Here is a 19,367-nt window from a genome sequence, read left to right as displayed (position 1 = left end):
GGAAGATTTAGTCAAAGGTAAAGCATCTCCTAAATCTGCCATTTTGTCCCTGCTGTTACTATCAGAGTGGAATTAATCACTATGTTAAAGAGTAAATTAGGAAATTGGCTAATGTTGTAAAACAGTTTATGCTCCCCTAGCTCAACGACACTATTTTGATATGTTATGCAGTGCTTAGAATACTAGCTATCAGATCACTGGTTTGGGAATAGAGTAGTCAATATAGACATAAGTTGATGCTTGACATGAACTGGATGCTGGATTAATAAATGAGATGCATAAGGATCTTTGTACCCTTTCCTAGAAGATAGGTTGCAACAAAGAATTCTCTGTCTGTAAATTATCTTTAAAGTCTGTTTGTTTAGAAATTGCCCTCACTCTTTCTATTTTTGTGAAAGAGAGAAGCCTATTATTACCCTTCTGTTATCTGAGTAAAATATGATTAGTGTTAGGAGTCCAGTATTTCTGCTCTGGGTAAGTGATATAAAGGGCAGAGTGCTCTATTCCCCACCCACTCAAGCATTTACCCAGATGTTCCTGCAGGAGGATGGTTGTAGGTGGCAAGTAAAAATCTTGCATTGGCTTCATACCTGGTTGGGACCTAAGGACTGTGCAGACAGTTAAAAAATTCTCTCTTTTGTGGAGCAGTGCAGGTAATACCTCGGTAATATTTGATATTATTTAATAGATAAGAAAAGGAAAGTGAATGAAACCCTGGACTGATCTCTATCTCTTCGTGTCCTGCAATTTCTATTTTATTGCAAACAAAGTAAAGTAAAGGCGAGAAGGAAGTCATTCCTAATTTCATAGATCCTGGAGCAATATTTAATACAGGAAATTAATCTCAAAAATTATTTTTAAAAAGGTATAGTCTGGAAATCCCACCACATCCTTGCACTTGACTGTGTATACATCCTTGTGTGTGTGCACATAGCATACGAGTATACAAAGACCTAGTTTCCACGTTTGTTTATATTTGTCATCTTTAGGGTATTTTGTTTACATTCAGAAACCAGAATCCTGAATTCTATATTGAAAATGTAATAATACAGCGTTTTTTAAACTGAGGTTTGAGTATCAGCAAAATTTTTGCCCCTTTTATGTTTAGTGAGAGATGTCTAGACCTAACTTAATGGACAGAAAGTTGAAAGTTTTATAAATTAGAATTTGGGGATATTAATATTTTTCCATTAATTTACTACATGAGATTTTTAAAATTAAATTTATTGGAATGACATTGGTTAGTAAAATCATATAGGATTCAAGTATACAATTCTGTAATACATCATCTATGTAATTCATTGTGTATTCACTACCCAGAGACAGTTCTCCTTCCATCACCATATGTTTGGCCCCCTGTACCTTCTATACTCCCACTCCTTTTCCCTCTGGTAACCACTAAACTATTGTCTGTGTCTATGAGTTTTTGTTTCTTTTTTAGTCTTGTTCGTTTGTTGCTTTCAGTTTTATATCCCGCATGTGAGTGAAATCATATGGTTCTAGACTTTTTCTGTCTGAGTTATTTTGCTTAGCATAATCTCAAGATCCATCGATGTTGTCACAAATGATAGTATTTCATCTTTTCATGGCTGAGTGATATTCCATCGTGTATATGTACCACATCTTCTTTATCCATTCATCTATCTAAGAGCACTTCAGTTGTTTCCATGTCTCGGCCACTGTGAATAGTACTACAATGATCATAGGAGTACATATATCTTTATGGGTAAATGTTTTTAGATTTTTTTGGGTAGGTACCCAGATGAGGGATTGTTGGGTCACGTGGTAATTCTTTTCTTAATTTTTTGAGGAATCTTCATACTGTTTTTTTTATAGTGGCTGTACCAATTTACATTTCCACCAGCACTGTATGAAGGTTCCTTTTTCTCCACCACCTCTCCAACACGTGTTATTACTTGCCTTGTTGATAATAGCCATTCTAACAGGTGTGAGGTGGTATCTCATTGTGGTTTTGATTTGCATTTCCCTAACAGCTAGTGAAGCTGTGCATTTTTTCATATATCTGTTGGCCATTTGTATCTCTTCTTGGAAGAAGCATCTGTGCAGGTTCTCTGCCCATTTTTTAATTGGGTTGTTTGTCTTTTTGTTGTTAAGTTGAATCATATATATATATATATATATATAATATATATACACACACACATATATATACATACATACATACACATATATATACATACATATATATATAAATTAAATTAGAGTGCTCAGATTTTTTTTTTCAACGTTTATTTATTTAAGTGTGTTTTTCCAGGACCCATCAGCTCCAAGTCAAGTAGTTGTTTCAATGTACTTGTGGAGGGCACAGCTCAGAGTGTCCCATGTGGGGATGGAACTGGCAACCTTGTTAAGAGCACTGGGCTCTAACCAACTGAGCTATCCAGCTGCCCCACCTCATATATTTTGGATACTAACCTCTTATCAAAGGTGTTTTTTGCAAATACATTCTCCCATTCATTTGGTTGCCTCTTTGATTTGTTCATGGTTTCTTTTGCTGTGCAGAAGCTTTTTAGTTTGATATAGTCCCATTCATTTATTTTTGCTTTTGCTTCCCTTACCTTTGAGGCTCCTTTGTAGAAAATCATCTGCCCATATATATGTGGGTTTATTTCTGGGTTCTCAATTCTATTCCATTGGTCTCTGTGTTCTGCCAATATCATGCTGTTTTGATTATTGTTGCTTTGTAGTATAAATTGAAGTCAGGGAGTGTGCTACCTTTGGCCTTCTTTTTTCTCAGGATTGTTTTGGCTGTTTGCAGGTATTTTGTGATTCCACGCAAATATGATGATTTTTTTTTGTTCTAGTTCTTTAATAAATGCCATTGGAACTTTGATGGGGATTGCATTAAATCTGTATATTACTTTGGGTAATATGGCCATTTTAACTATGTTGATTCTTCCAATCCATGAACACAAAATGTCTTTCCATTTCTTTGTGTCTTCTTTAATTTATTTTCATAATGTGTTATAGTTTTCAGTGTACAGGTCGTACACATCCTTTGTTAAGTTTATTCCTAGGTATTTTATTCTTTTTGTTGCGATTGCAAAAGGAGTTGTTGTTTTTTTCCATTTCTTTTTCTGAAATTTTACTGTTAGTACATAGAAATGCAATGGATTTTTGTACATTAACTTTTGTGTCCTGCAACTTTACTGTATTTGTTTATTGTTTCGAAGAGTTTGTTGGTGGAGTCTTTAGGGTTTTCTATATAAGGAATCATGTCGTCTGCAAAAAATGACAATTTAACTTCTTCATTCCCAATTTGGATGCCTTTTATTCCTTTCTCTAGCCTGATTCTCTGGCTAGGACTTCCAATACTGTGTTGAAAAGCAGAGGTGAGAGGGGGCATCCCTGGTCTTATTCCTGATTGCAGAAGGAGAGCTTTCAGTTTTTCACAATTAAGTTTGATATTAGCTAAGGGTTTGTTGTATATGACCTTATTATGTTGAGATACTTTCCTTTTATACCTGTTTTATTAAGTGTTTTAATCATAAATGGATGTTGTATCTTGTCAAATGCTTTTTCTGTATCTATTGATAATATATGATTCTTATCCTTTATTTTGTTTATGTGGTTTGTCACATTGATCTATTTGCATATTTGTTAAACCACCCTTCCACCCCTGGAATGAACCCCACTTGATCATGATGTATAATCTTTTCAATGCATTGTTGTATTTGATTTGTATTTTGTTTAGGGTTTTTGTTTAGGATTTTTACATCTGTATTCATCAGAGATATTGATCTGTAGTTTTCTTTTTTTATGTTCTCCTTGCCAGTTATTGGTACCAGGATAATGTTGGCCTCATAAAATGAGTAAGTATGGCCTCCTCTCCAATTTTTTGGATGAGTTGGAGAAAGACAGGTATTAAATCATCTGTGAATGTTTGCTGGAATTCATTAGTGAAGCCATCAGGTCTAGGACTTTTCCTTTGGGGAGGTTTTTGATGATTGTTTCAATTTCTTTGCTGTTGATTGGTCTATTTAGATTTTCCAGTTCTTCGTGATTCAGTGTAGGGAGGTTATATATTTCTAAGAACTTGTCCATTTATTCTAGGTTATTGAATTTGGTAGCATATAGTCCTTCATAGTATTCTAGTTTGGTCCTTTGTATTTGTGAGGTATCCATTGTAACTTCTCTTCTTTCATTTCTGATTTTGTTTGTGTCTTTTCTCTTTTTTCCTTACTGAGTCAAACTAGGGGTTTGTCAATTTAATCTTTTCAAAAAACCAGCTCTTAATTTTTTCTATTATCGCCTTGTTCTCTATTTAAGTCAGCTCTAATATTTATTATTTCCTTTCATTTGCTGACTTTGGTTTTCGTTAGTTCTTTAAGATTTGGTTGGGGGCTGGCCCAGTGGCTCCGGCGGTTGGAGCTCCGTGCTCCTAACTCCAAAGGCTGCCGGTTCGATTGCCACATGGGCCAGTGGGCTCTCAACCACAAGGTTGCCAGTTCAATTCCTCGACTCCCTCAAGGGATGGTGGACTCCGCCCCCTGCAACTAAGATTGAACACGGCACCTTGAGCTGAACTGCCCCTGAGCTCCCAAATGGCTCAGTTGGTTGGAACGGGTCCTCTCAACCACAAGGTTGCCAGTTCGACTCCCGCAAGGGATGGTGGGCTGCATCCCCTGCAGCTAGTAATGGCAACTGGACCTGAAGCTGAGCTGTGCCCTCCACAGCTAAGACTGAAAGGACAACAACTTGAAGCTGAACAGCACCCTCCACAACTAAGACTGAAAGGACAAACAACTTGACTTGGAAAAAAGTCCTGGAAGTACACACTGTTCCCCAATAAAGTCCTGTTCCCCTTTCCCAATAAAATCTTTAAAAAATAAAAAAATGAAAAATAAAAGATTAGGTTGGTTGTCTGGATTTTTGTTTATTTGTTTCTCGAGATAGGCCTGTAATGAGTTAAGTGTCCCTCTTATTTCTGCTTTCGCAGCATCTCAATAATTTTGATATGTTGTACTTCCTTTTTCCCCCCCTTTCTTCTGCCTTCCCCCTTCCACCTCCACTCTGGTTCAAGCCATTGCTTCTCAGTCTAGTTGTGTAAGACACAGCTCCCTGGCCCATACTGGTATTATGAGCCTTGCGCTCCCCCCAGCTGAGGCAGTCCATCTCCAGACTTCGGTCGGCCACTCGCAGCAGCTCACCACAGCTCTTGCCAGCTGCCAGCCACTCACGCTGGCCACCGGCCGCTCATGGCAGCATGGTAGCCCATGGCTGCACACAGCAGCCCACGGCAGCTCACGTCCACCTCCGGCTGCTCATGGCCGCCCAACTCTAGGGAGAGCTGTGGTTCACAATCTCAGCTGTAGAGGGCGCAGCTCACTGATCCATGTGGGAATCAAACCAGCGATCTCCGCACAGCACTCCAACCACCCGAGCCACGCGGCCAGCCCCAATATGTTGTATTTTCATTCTCATTTATTTCTCTGTATCTTTTTATCTCTCCTATTTCTTCTTTGACCTAGTCATTCTTTAGTAGCATGTTGTTTAATCTCCACATACTTGTGGTTTTTCCCACTTTCTTTTTGCAGCTAATCTCCAATTTTGGAGTATTGTGGTCAGAAAATATGCTTGGTATGATTTCAATCTTCTTAAGTTTGCCAAGACTAGTTTTGTGTCCCAACATATGGTCTATCCTTGAGGATGTTCCATGTGCATTAGAAAAGAATGTATAATCTGGTATTCTGGGATGAAGGGCTCTATAAATGTCAAAGATGTCTATTTGGTCTAATATGCCATTTAAGGATATTTTCTTATTGAGTCTATGTTTGGATGACCTATCCATAGTTGTCCATGCGGTATTTAGGTCCCTAACTATAATTCTGTTTTTGTCAGTTTCTCCCTTTACTTCTGTTAGTAGTTGCTTTATATGTTTTGGTGCTCCCTGATTGGGAGCATATATGTTGATATGTTATATCTTCTTGTATTGTCCCCTTTATCATTATAAAATGCCTATTTTTGTCTCTTGTTACCGTTTTTTATCCTGAAGTCTGTTTTGTCAGATATAAGTATGAATACACCCCTTTTCTCTGGATGCCATTTGTTTAGAGTATCATTTTCCACCCTTTCACTTTGAGTCTATATTTGTCCTTGAAGCTGAGATGTGACTCTTGAAGGCAGCATATGGTTGGGTTTTGTTTTTGGATCCAGTTTGCTACTCTGTGCCTTTTTATAGGTGAGTTCAGTCCATTTACATTTAGGGCGATAACTGACATATGAGGATTTCCTATAGCCATTTTATCTTTTGTTTTCTGGTAGGTTGGCATCTCCGTTGGTTTTTTGCCTTTGTGTTTCTGTCTATTATTTTTGTTTGGTGGTATTCTATGATTTTTTTCCTTCTGTTTCCTCTTTTGTTATATGTCTTAGTTTTGGATTTTTTTTTTTTTTTTTTTTTTTTTTAGTGGTTACCATTAAGTTTATGTAAAAGAAAATTTCGTATATACAGTAGTCCTTTTTCTTTGGCATGCTTTTAATCTCCATTCCCCTTTGCAAATTCAGACCTATTTATGCTGTGAATTCATTTCTGAGTTGCAATAGCAAATTGTCTTCTTTTTTTTATGTTTTTATTTCCTTTATGTTACATTTAAGTATAGTGCCCTATTCTATATAGCGGTTGCCTTTTACTGCTTCTGTCTGTTAGTCATCTTTCTCATACTTTTGTATCTTTTTGTTTCAGGTAGAATAACCCCCTTCAACATTGCTTGTAATTCAGGCTTTGTGGTGGAAAATTCCCTCAGCTTCTGTATATCTGCAAAGGTCTTTATTATTCCTTCATATCTAAAGGATAACTTTTCTAGGTATATTATTCTTGGCTGGCAATTTCTCTCTTTCAGTAGTTTAAAAATTTGATTCCACTCCTTCGTAGTTTGTAGAGTTTCTGCTGAAAAATCTGATGATAATCTAATGGACTTTCCTTTGTAGATTACTGTCTTCTTTTCCCTGCCTGCCTTGAGAATTCTTTCTTTGTCATTAATTTTTGACAGCATCAATATAATTTGCCTTGGAGAAGACCTTTTAGGATTGAGATAATAAGGTGTTCTGTTTGCTTCGTGGATTTGAGGATATAATTCTTTCCATAGGCTTGGGAAGTTCTCATCAACTGTTTGAACAGGCTCTCTGTGCTCTTCTCCCTTTCTTCTCCTTCTGGTATACCTATTCATATATTGTTCTTTCTGATGGAGTCAGATAGTTCTTGTAGAATTCTTTCATTTATTTTAACTCTCAAGTCTCCTCCTCCATCTGCATCATTTCCAGGTTTCTGTCTTCGATATCATTAATTCTTTCCTCTATCTGGTCAGCTCTATTTCCTAAGCTCACTGTTTCATTCTTCATCTCTTTTACTGAGTTCTTCAGATCCCGAATTTCTTTAAAATTTCAGTCTCTTTCATGAAGTATTCATTTTGTTTGTTGATTTTTTTTTTCTGAGTTTGTTAAGCTGCCTCTCTGAGTTTTCTTGCATCATGTTGAGTTTTTTTCAGAATGACAATCTTGAATTCTGTCATTTAATTAACATATTTCCATGTCTTTAGGTTCATTTTCTGGAGCGTTTTCATTTTCTTCCTAAGCTGCCATGTTGCCTTGGTTTTTCATGATAATTGATGGATAATTTTTCTTCCCAGACAACTATAGGAATGAATTCTGAGGTAGGTTGATTCGAAGAGGTCTTTCTTTTGTTTTTCAGTAGGTAGCTCTGGTAGCTTTCAGTAGGTAGCTCATTTTATTTTCTCTTGCCCTGTTCCGGCTTCTTGTGGTTGAAGATTCCCGGATAAGGGTGGATATCTCCTCTGTGATCAGGTTCCTTCAGTCTCAGGGCATTACCCCCGTAGGGGAATGTGGTGGGCAATAGGGTTCTGAACTCGTGAAATCCCAGTGCTGCCCCTACAGCCAGATGTAGAGCTGCGCTGCCTGAGCAGTCTTGGTGCCTCCGCTGACATCAGCTGCAAAAGGTGGGGGTGGCGTGGGCTGGGAGAGGCGGCTGCTGTGTTTGTGGCTTTATTCTCCTCAGAGTAATGTCGGACCACAGCTCTCTCATCCATATATCTCCACCCTTGTCCCTTGGATTAGCTGCAGTGTGTCTGCCACTCAGGAACTGTCTCTCCATTTCTCAGGGCTATAGATATTCTGCTCTTTAACTCACTCACTGCCACAGTTTTTTCTGGGGCCTGCTGCTAGTTCTGGAAGGGTTCAAAGAGGTGAGTTCTTCGGACAGTGCTGAGAGGTGGCCAGGCTCTATGACTTTGTTTTCTGCCTGGCAATGAGGGCAGCTAGACCACAGCTGTTGCACTTCTGTATTCAAGTTGCACTCTGCCCCAAGGTCTCTGTTCCCATCTCTTGGTTCACTTGTGTTATGTGTTGATCACTCAGGCAGGAATGCTTGGGGCCATAGAGAGAGCTTTTGCAGCCTGATTCCTCCCCGTTCCCAGACCGCAGTGAGCTCTGGGCTGCATCTGCGGCCCCTGTCTCTGCTCTTCTCCCTTTCTCCCCTGTCTGCCCTGATTCACCCACCACACAGATGTTTCAATGTGCAGATCTCTCAGATGTGTTTGTGTGTTGCACAGGGAATCCTTTGTGGAATTATAGCTGTTCAGCTTGCTGTAACTTCAAGTGGAGAGATCAAGGAGGACCCCTCACCCTGCCATGTGTCCTATGTCACCAAGATGATATTTTTTACTTCCACTTGATCTCCAGTTGGCAGTGATAATAAACCTAAACATTTTTTTTTCTTTACAAAAGGACAATATGCTCATTAAAACAATTTGGAGGCTGCAGGAATGTTCTGGATCCTATCATGCAGAGGTAACACAATCTTAGCAGACTATTGTCTTCCAGTTTTATCTACTTGCATCTACAAAGAAACATTTTTCTTTTTTACCAAATTGAGATCACACTATAGATTCAACTTTGTGTCCTCCTGTTTGTTCTTAAAGTATATTATGAAGCATTTTTTATGTCTAAATTATTTTTGAAAATGCAATTAAGCTCATAATTTCTTGATTCTGTAAAGTTTGAAATGCACAAAAAATATAAGCAGAAAAAAGTGTCATCCTACTACTGAGAGATAACCACTTACAGATTAGTATTTCTCTCCAAGCTGTGAGTTTTTTGGCTCCTACATTCAAACAAAACTAAATGACCATGGTAACTCCTTCTTTAATTTTGTTAGGTGAATAATATTTTGAAAAGTGAATTTCTTTAAAGAAATGTGTCATTATATAATTAATATAATCAGTAAATTCACATTTTTACACTTTGTGGAACTTTTGAATTTATAAAGGATCTCTAATCCAATAAAATTTATTGTAACGTTTCCCCCATAAAATATATTTGTATGTGTGTGTGGCAAATGTAATTTGTATGAAAATTTAAAAGTTAAATCCTTAAATACCATTTAAGTTGAAATCTTTAAGGAGTGTGTGTTTGTGTGTGTGTGTGTGTGTGTGTGTGTGTGTGTGTGGCAAATGTGGAGTCTGAAGACAGATCTGTCTCCTTTTTTTGTCTGGATGGCCTTGGGCAAACTTCAACTCTGTGAACCTAGTTTTCTCATTTTTCAAATTGTAATGCTAGCTCTTTCCTAATAGTTATTATTCAAGGAGCTTCAGGAAAAAAAAAAAAAAAAAGGCAAAGGCAGTTCCTGATTCCAGCGTGTTATGGCCAGATTTCCTTTTAGAAAAAATGGAAATTGGGTATGGGAACCTTCCTGTAAGAAACGCAGAATATAGCTTTGCTTTGACTTTCACATCTTGCTCAGTAAAATGTACAAATTTTCCTAACTGACCATATGTCTAGATCTTAGGCAAGCAAGAATATAGTGGTTTTTTTGTACTGTTTTAATTTTGAGCAAGCCCTGTTTATGGTACTTAGCTCTTAGAAAAAAAGAAAAAGAGCAAGGAGAAATGGTATATCTGCCCACCACCACCTGCTATTTTTAGATTGGCTAGGAAGCCCTATTTGGCTGCCTTTGCCCATCTCATTTGGCAACTCTTGAGCCTGCATCATTCAGAAGATATAAACTTAGACGGTGGAAAACTGAATTTCTTTGATTTTTCCAGACGTCATTGCTGAAAAAACATACCACCACAAGCAATTTGAAGGACATTGGCTGTAAGTAAAAGAATAAGTGTTTTCATTTAGTAAGGTGGGCCCATGTAACACAAGAGACATGATGTATTTCTACCTTTATGCTTTAATAGAGGGTGAGGAAGGGATGAACCTTCTGTCCTGATTTGATTTTTATTCATTATCAAGGGAAATATTTAGAAAAAGATGCAGATATTGTGCACACACAGATATAAATACATATGTGCTCATACATTTTTATGGCCTTTAAAAATCCTTGGAAAAGAAAGAGAAACAATACAAATGCCAAGGAAAGAAGCACAGAAACAATCCTGGAAATGACAGATTTTAAAATTAATGTACTGAGATGAATATGAAAACTAAAGCACTAGAAGGTAAATAAAGAAATCCTATTTTTCATTTATTTGGAAAATGGGACATAATATTATATCCATGGATCAGTTTTAAATGAGCGTACATATGGGCATTTTACAGGTAATGAAATTTAACCTATTTTATCTGTAGTTTGTATAAAGTGTTCTGAAACATTTCTGTTATTAGGTATAGTAATTTACCAAATTTTATTAAAAATCAGTTCATCTATGCTACGTAGTTTTTATTTTGCCTATATTATTTTATTAGCTTACTACACTAACTTTCCTTTAACTGTTAAATTTTCCTTTAATTGTTAAATTATCATCTATAATTGAAGAATTTTATTCACTGAGTTAACAAATATTAAGTGCTCAATAAATACTTTCTACTATAATTGTATTAGTATTTTAATATGTGCACAAATTCAAATAAAGTTGTATTAGAAAATTAATTTAAAGCCAGTCTTATTGCAAGCCATATTAATTGTTATATATAACTGCACATTCAAGATGAAATGGACTTTCTCGTAGCTGTTCCAAAGTTGGTATTTTCCTCCATCTTCAAACGAATTTGAGAAAAACATATTGTAAGCTTGGTCTTCTGTCTAATAGTAATGAAAAATAATTTTGCCTACTAGAAAGAGCTGTGGATATATTGCTTTATTTAAGTTTGTGGTTGTGAAATCAGTAATATATAAAAGAGATTCCATTTACAGTGACTTAAGTTCAAAAATAAAATTTTTTTACAGGTCTAACTTACTCATAAAGAAAGTTCAGGGAGCATTTGTAAAGTGTTTTATTGTTTTCAAAGGACCTTTACATACTTTATTATTTAATCCTCACAATAACCATGAGATAAATAATAGTATTCCTTTTTAAAAATGAGAAAGCTAAGACTCACAGAGATCACAACTTGTGTGTGACAAAACCAGGTTTTCAACAAAAGACAAGATCACCGGTTAGGATTCCATAAAAATGGTGGCTACATGGGAAGGGATCTTGTGAAAAATCCTAGGGGGTCCTTTCAAATCCACATTCCTGTGATTTCTATAGTTTTAGATGGGAAGCAGTATGTTGTAGTAAGAAACACACAGGAAGACCTGGCTGTACTGTACCTCGCCTTGAGCAAGTAATTCGCCTCTCTGAACCACACTTCCTCATCTGTAAAACTGTTAACTGAAAAGACAAAATCAGATAACGTAGAGAAGGGCTAGGCGCATAACTGCTCGATGGTAGAGCTGTTATTAGTATGTATGAAATCCAAATACAGTAACCCTCCTAAAATATACAGTTGCCACATAGCCCATTAGAACCATACCTTTGGAGGGGAGCGTAGTGCTACTAACCAGTAACTGGTTTTTGTGAATGAGGAAAATGAATGGAGAATTTGTTGAAGATGTTAAGAGCAGAGAAGGGAATTGCATAGAATGAAACCCATGGATATATTTTTAAGTGGAAACCAAAATCACAAGTAAAAACAATGCAGATGGAAGGAGGAACACTACAGGAGCAAGAAATAGCATACGAGCTAGCTTGGTAGAGGAAAGTGTGAGAATCACTTGGCTAAATTCTGGGCACACCATTTCAGTACCAACTATCAGAGAAGCCACCAGCAACCTCTGTGATTCAGGGACATGGAAAGTTTCAGTAGTGGAGTGGAATGGCTCACATTGCACGTAAGCTTTATTATCTGATAGACCTAATTTAAAATTTTGGCTGTGACAGTTGCTAGCTGTTTGACCTTAGACAAGTTATTTGCTGTCCCGTGTCTCTTCTGTAAAAGGAGGATGATAAATTCTACCTCGGGGAGGTGTTTAAAAAATTAAATACAATATATGGGTAAAGTGCTTACTTTTGTTACCTCTTCCTCTGCCAAAAAAATATATAAAATCTGTATGGGCAGGACATTTGTTTTGTCCCTGTACTTGTTGTATACATATAACAGTAGACAAATATTTGTTGAATGACTGAACAAATGAACTTGTCAAAGTGTGTGTGTGTGTGTGTGTGTGTGTATCCATATGCCTCACTGAATGATGTGAGGAAAATTCTCCCAAGCTGTAGTGGTATTTATAATAAGATTTTTATCATGATCCATCCCTGTCTGAATTTCTATTACATTTATTGTCCAGCTATTCAAGTAATAGTTACTCACATTCTGTTTTATGTCATAATCTATATTTTATTTTCTTAATTAGATTGTTAAGCTCATGGAGAGTAGAGTGCATATTTATCTATTATCATCCAGTCCAATGCTATGCTTGTAGTAGCACTAGACTGGAATAAGAATATATGTTGTGAATTATGGGGCCACGTAATCGGGAATTTATACTTGATAATGGTGATTGGTCATGGTACGATTTTGGCTGAAGATAAAAATATGTTTTCTTCAATTGTCTTCCATGGATCTTTGTCCAGTGAAAGTCTGAAAGACATGATGCCAGTGGACAAGAAAAGGACAAAGATTTATATGAGAGTGTTTATGTTCTAATCCCAGAACACAGGGTATGCGTTGGTGGATGTTTTTAGGTATTCTTTGACAAACATGACCTCTCTTGCTTCTGGCCCTTTACACATGTTCTTTGCCTTGAGATTTTCCCTTATTTCCTATCCTTCATTTGTTAATTCCTGTTCATCTTTCAGTTTTCAGCTCAATATCACTTTCTCCGAGAAGCCTCTGTAGTACTATCCTAAATTGGAACTCATCTGAGTTCCCATAGCACCCTTTGCTTTTCTTATTATAATACATACAAAATTATATTGTAATTTTCTATTTGTCTGTTTCTGTCCCCTACTAGATGATAACTCCATGAAGATAAGGGTTCTATATGTCTTACTAACTATTATACCCTAGCACAGTGCCTATTACTCAATAAATACTTATTGACTAGATGAATGAAAAATGACTAACTAAAGGAAAGGAAAAAAATCTTCAAATTAGTAGCTGTTTTATTGGATGTCTGTTAAGTGACTGGGCCTTTATATAAGTTAATATTTAATTCCTGCCAACAATCCAAATGGGGCAATTGAGTTCAGAGAACTTGGTCAAAGTGATACTCCTGAGATTTCAACCAGTATCTCCAGATTTAAAGCCATTTGGTAATACTGCGTCTCTCATACCTTACATTTATATACGTTGTTATAAGCTACAGAACATTTTTTTACTCCTGTAAACTTTTTTTGACAACCTTGTGAAGCTATGCATTATCTCCCAGTTTATATCGAGTAAGTGGCAAAGGCATGATTTTCAAATTAGACATTCTGGATCTAGGGTCATTCCCTTTCCATAATAACACAGCTGTCTAATTCTGGAGGATTCAAAGGTGTGAGGACCTAACAAAAATGGTGAGAAGATAAAAGTTTAAAAAGTGACAAGGAGTTTTTGATCATAAATAATGTGAATAATACCAGGTAGATATATTTAGGAGGGCTGGAGTAAATTCTGTGTTTCCAAGAAGATAAAAATTAATAAAGTTGGGAATAATTGTTCTCCGTACTATCAAGTTCTTTCTTTTTGATGTCTGATTATTTCTTGGCCTTATATTTCTATAAGCTCAGAATTCATGGAATCCCTACAGAAGAGATTTTTACTAATGGGACAAAATTGTGCTGTTAGGTGAATTTGATCCAGTTCCATCCTATGATTAGCTCTCCTTGTAGCAGTTTGTTTTGCAGTTACTTTGCTTTTTCCACTCCCCTCAAATTGTGGCTTCTGGTAGGAGGGAGCTTGGGTTTGCCCAAGGTCGTTGACTTTGGCCACCCTTGCCCTGTGACTTCTTTGTTCTTTACCCTCCTACCAAAAATTACTTCTGCTGAGAAGTAAGGGGAATGGGGAAGGAGTAGTAGGGAGTGTTATATTTTTGACTGAAACAAGCAGAGGCACAGAACGAAGGGAAGCAGATCTCCACACCTTCCCAAAAGTGGAGGTTTCCCATTCGTGCAGAGAAAAGAAAATGTAATGTGAAAAGGAATCAAATTTATTTTTTTAGTCCTGCCAGCTAGAGTGCTTAACAGCTGCTTTGATACATATAGGTCACTGGACTGTAGGATGATGGAAATGGAAAAATCTCAAAAAGAGTATTTTTTTTTAATTTCAAAAAGTGTGTTTTAAAGTATTAAGAAATTATAGTTTTTTAAAACTGCAATTAGACAAAATTTTATTATAATCTTTTAACAAAATGTGATATTTAAATGAAAGACTTTGAAACCATTGCAAATTTGAAAGTAAATTGCTCTAAAACAAATAATCCCAACATATATCTTGATTATCGGCTACTTTGTTCTGCCCTGTACTGTTCTGTAAATGTTTGATGAAGCCACAGTTCGTTATTTACTTTTCTTTGATCTCTTTGCCAGCTAAATATATTTGTGTTTCTGTTTTCCTTGTGACTTTGCATTTGTACTATCTGGCATTGGAATTTTGCTGAATAGGTGACTTTGACTCTTTATGGGGAGAAAGAAAGGAATGTGGATAACCTGGTCCCAAGTAGGTTGTAGTTGAATAGAAGGAAATCACAGGCTAGTTTTTTGAATTGAGGTATAGTTTATATAAACTCTGTAAATTTAATACAAACATTTTAAAGTGTGTATATGTATGCATTAACTACCACCCATCAAAATACAGAACATTTTCAGTACCACAAAAGACTCTCAGGTGTGCCCTCCCTGACATTATTACTCCCAAGGATAACCCTTATTCTCATTTCCATCACCATAAGATAATTTGTCTGGACAGCCATTTTTAACAGTGCTTTTCACAGAAGACATCACGAATAGGAATGATTGATACAAAGTTTGGGAATTGAGAGTAAGTTCAAATTCCTTGGGATGATATATATGACAGTTGTGTCTATTGCTTCCTAAAGACAGAAATTCCCAACTGGTTCCATTCAGTTCCACATTGGTCAGGGCGCTGGGTTTTCCCTCAGGTATCTGTCTCCACACAGGATGTCCAAGTACCCCACATTAAATCCCACTCTCTTCAAGGGACATCTCAAGAGTGTCCAGGTTGGTTAGACAGCTAATGACCACAGGCAAAGTATCAGTGTGGGGTCCACACAAAGAAGAATTCATCACTGAGTCCTTTTCTCTGTGTTCCTGGACCTAAAAAGTTCCCACTCCCACTTTGAAAGGGCCCCCACTCCTGGACCCTATCTAAGTCTGTTCTCCATTTCTACTTGTCCTTAGCTCCAGGCATATTTACTCTTTGGGAACAAAAAAAACTGGTTGGGTGCATCTATAGTTTTCCTGTCTCACACTTAATCCAATGGATTTTTGGGTTTCTATTTCTGTTTCGGGCTAGGGGAAGATAACAGTGATCTTGGAAATAATTTCATATCAGTACATACGAATATGGTTTGCCTTATTCTTACTTAGAAGGTTGCATATGATTCCATTATATAGATGAATCCCAATTGTTCCAATATTTTGATATTTTAAATAATGCATAAATATCTTTGTACATGTCTTTTTTCACATGTATTAATAAATATATGGGATACATTTCTGGAAGGAATTTTTGAGTCAAAGATATATTCACTTAAAATTTAATTTTAGGGCCGGCCCAGTGGCTCAGGCAGTTGGAGCTCCATGCTCCTCACTCTGAAGGGTGCCAGTTTGATTCCCACATGGGCCAGTGGGCTCTCAACTACAAGGTTGCCAGTTCGATTCCTCGAGTCCCGCAAGGGATGGTGGGCTGCGCCCCCTGCAACTATCAATGGCAACTGGACCTGGAGCTGAGCTGCGCCCTCCACAACTAAGACTGAAAGGACAACAACTTGACTTGGAAAAAAGTCCTGGAAGTACACACTGTTCCCCAATAAAGTCCTGTTTCCCATCCCCAATAAAATCTTTTTAAAAAAATAATTTTAATAGTCAAATTGCTTTCGATAGAGCTGGTACCAATTTATACTTCCACCAGCAACATATAGAAGTTACTATTTAAACATGTTGAAACTTAGTTCATTTTTTTGTTTTAATTTTGCATATAGTATTTTTGCCATGTGGAAATTTTTAAATTTTTATGTATTTGAATTTGTCAATTTTTAATGATTTCTTGGTTTTGTGTTAGTAAGGTCCTCCCTACTCTGAGTCTATTAAATTTTTTTTTCTTGTTTCTAGTGCATTATGTTTTTATGTTTAAAATTTTTATGTATCAAAAGTTATTTTGGTATAAAGGATATGACATAAATTTTTTTATACATGGCTAACCTAGTTGTTCCAAAACCATTTACTTATCTATCTTTTCTCCCACTGATGTACAATACAATCTTTATACTAAATTCCCTAATAGTTATGTCTATTTCTAGATCTTCTATTCTTTTTCATTCATCTGTCACTCATTCAATGGCACCACACTATTTTAATTGGTGAAGCTTCAAAATAAAAATAATATAGCAGGCTTATTTCTCTCTTATTATTAATTTTATATTTTTAGAGTTTCCCAGCTATTTGGCTTTTTTCTTTTTCCATATGCACTTTAAATACACTTCACTATCTTTCCAACAAAAATTCCGATGGTATTTTTATTGGGATTGTAATAAATTTATAGATTTGTGTTAGGGAGAATTGCTATCTTCATGATGTTGAATCTTCCTAATCGTGAACTTGATATTCATTTTCATGTGTTCAAGATTATTTTTGTATTCCTTAGTAGTGTTTCAAAATTTTCTTCATATTTCTTGCACATTTCTTGGCAAGCTCATTCCTAAGTATTTTGTTATGTTTTGTTATTATTGTAAATGGGGTTTTATCTTCCTTTGTGTTTTTAAACTGGTTGTTGTTTGTATTAATACGAGTACATATAAAGGCAATCAATGTTTATATATTAATTTTGTAACCATTCACATTGCTGAATTCTCTTTTAGTAGTAATTGTTTATTTCCTCTTTTATGTTGAAGCAATTGATAGGTGATCTACAAATGATAATGTTTACCTCCTCCTTTGCTGTTTTTATACCTAATTTCTTCTATTGACCAATTTCACTGGTTACTGTCTCCTCTAAAACAACGTTAGATAATAATGGTGAGAGTGGTCATCTTTGAGCTAACATATTTAAATGTGTGTAAAGTGATCAAAAAGGCTATAAAATATGCTTCCTTAAAACCCCCACAGAGAATATATTTTTATGAAGGAAATGACATGAAGTCAAAATACTTCCTGAAAGGGTATCCTATATGTTTGAATCTTTCTGGTATTTGTTCAAATGAATCTTTTCAGTGATACTTTTCCTGACCACCTACTTAAAAGTTCACCTTCCCTCCCACCTAGTCCTTCCTATCCTCCTTCTCTGGCTTATTTTTCTCCATAGCATTTGTCGCAATTTCCCACGCTATGCACTTTGCTCATTTAATTTTATAATGTATGTTTTCCTCCACTGGAAATAATAGCAAGGATTTTTAAAAATCTTTTTGTTTGTTTGTTTATTACTATATCTCTAGCACCTAGGACAATATCTGGCGCATAATAAATGCTCAATAAATATTTGGGTGGATGAAACTTGCTAAGAGAACCAGGAAGGGTTCTATAAGAGATTTGTTTGCTTCCAGTGAGATGTCAGCATAGAATAGGAATTATTTACCTGAAGAATTAGGTGGGATTTAAAATCTTTTGTGATATCACATTTTCAATTTCTGTTACATTGTCTTTTTCTCTACAGCGACAAACAATAAGTAAGAGTCTTGAAATCCCAGTGGGTCCGGGAAGATAAGCACCGGGAGGTAGTAGCTGTAAGGAGGAGAATAGGCTGAAACTTGAGGCAGCAGGAATCCACATATAACTCCCTGGTTGGCACGTGTTTTGAAGAACAAAATATTTTTCATCTGTTTTGCAGCAATGACCACAAATTATTTCACTAGAAAGAGAAGTCACCAGGAAGACTTGAGCGCCACAGTACAATCTTAGTATTGCTCAAAACAGATGTTCTTTGTAACTAATTTACCATACAAATTAAACATAGTAAAGGTCTTTCACTAAGGCAGTGAGAGACTTCATCTCTAGAGGAGATGACTTAGGCCCCAGATATAATTAAGAAGGAGAAGGGAGGGAGAAGAAGGGAGAAAAAAAGAAAGGAAGGAAGGAAGAGAGGGAGAGAAGGAGGGGAAAAGGGAGGGAAAGAGAAAGGTTATGGGATTCAAACAAATTAGCTGGTGAAATTTTGTGCAATTTCTGTTGGAAAATTGTTCCAGTCCCTTCAGTGTGGAACAATGAGTGTGGCTCAGCAGTGACCTCTAAAAATACAGGCACTAGAAAGAAGTGGTTACTGCATGCTGGCACATTCTCATGGCCAGTGCTTTGTAGTTGTTTCCTCTGAGTTCTAGCTCTGCTATAGTGTAGATGCCTCTCCTTAACGGTTGCTCACCACAGGACGGGAATTAACTTGAACCTGGAGGACATGCAACAAGGTTTAATTCAGAAGCAAAAATTGGGCATCCCTAGCTCAGAGGTGCTCTTCACATTTGTGCTATTATTAGCACCCTGATTAGGCTGAATTTAGACTAGCATTCCTATTTCACCTGATGGGGAAATAGGAGGTTACTGCATTTAGACTGAAGGAAATCATGAATGTCAGCCTGCTATTGCTGTTTTCAGATACAAATTTCAAGAGTCACATCTTAGGATCTTGAAGTGAATTGCAAAGCTGTCTGTGGTCCGTCAGGACTAGTCTCTTCCCTCCTGGGTATTGTGATTCCTCTTAATATGTTCTTTTCCTTCCTTCTCCTCAATCCAGACAGAAATAAAGGACTGACTCTCCAGTGGGGTAAAGGAAATGTAATCCCATCTTTTGTCTCTCATTTCAGTCAGAGACAAGACCACCGTGTCATGCATCGAAAGGTACTTCATCATCTCCAGCTTCACTGACTTCCTTCCTTGCTCACCCTTTCTGCCTTCACTATAGTGTAAACCCTGCCA

General features: G+C 36.6%; 1 long non-coding RNA gene across 2 annotated transcripts in view; it reads left to right on the top strand.

Moving 5' to 3' along the window:
• The first annotated feature begins 9,621 nt into the window (after nucleotides 1-9,621).
• LOC109461125 (uncharacterized) overlaps nucleotides 9,622-19,367 on the top strand; it is a 79,284-nt gene continuing 69,538 nt past the window's right edge. Inside the window, exon 1 of one of the 2 annotated variants that reach the window (XR_012493700.1) lies at nucleotides 9,622-10,128. This is a non-coding gene — a long non-coding RNA (uncharacterized LOC109461125). The remainder of the gene's footprint in view (nucleotides 10,129-19,367) is intronic. The other variant, XR_012493699.1, reaches the window with a different exon arrangement.

This window comes from Rhinolophus sinicus, linkage group LG02 (genome assembly GCF_036562045.2).
Source record: "Rhinolophus sinicus isolate RSC01 linkage group LG02, ASM3656204v1, whole genome shotgun sequence".
Classification (NCBI taxonomy): Eukaryota; Metazoa; Chordata; class Mammalia; order Chiroptera; family Rhinolophidae; genus Rhinolophus; species Rhinolophus sinicus.
This window is presented reverse-complemented; position numbering and strand designations above follow the sequence as displayed.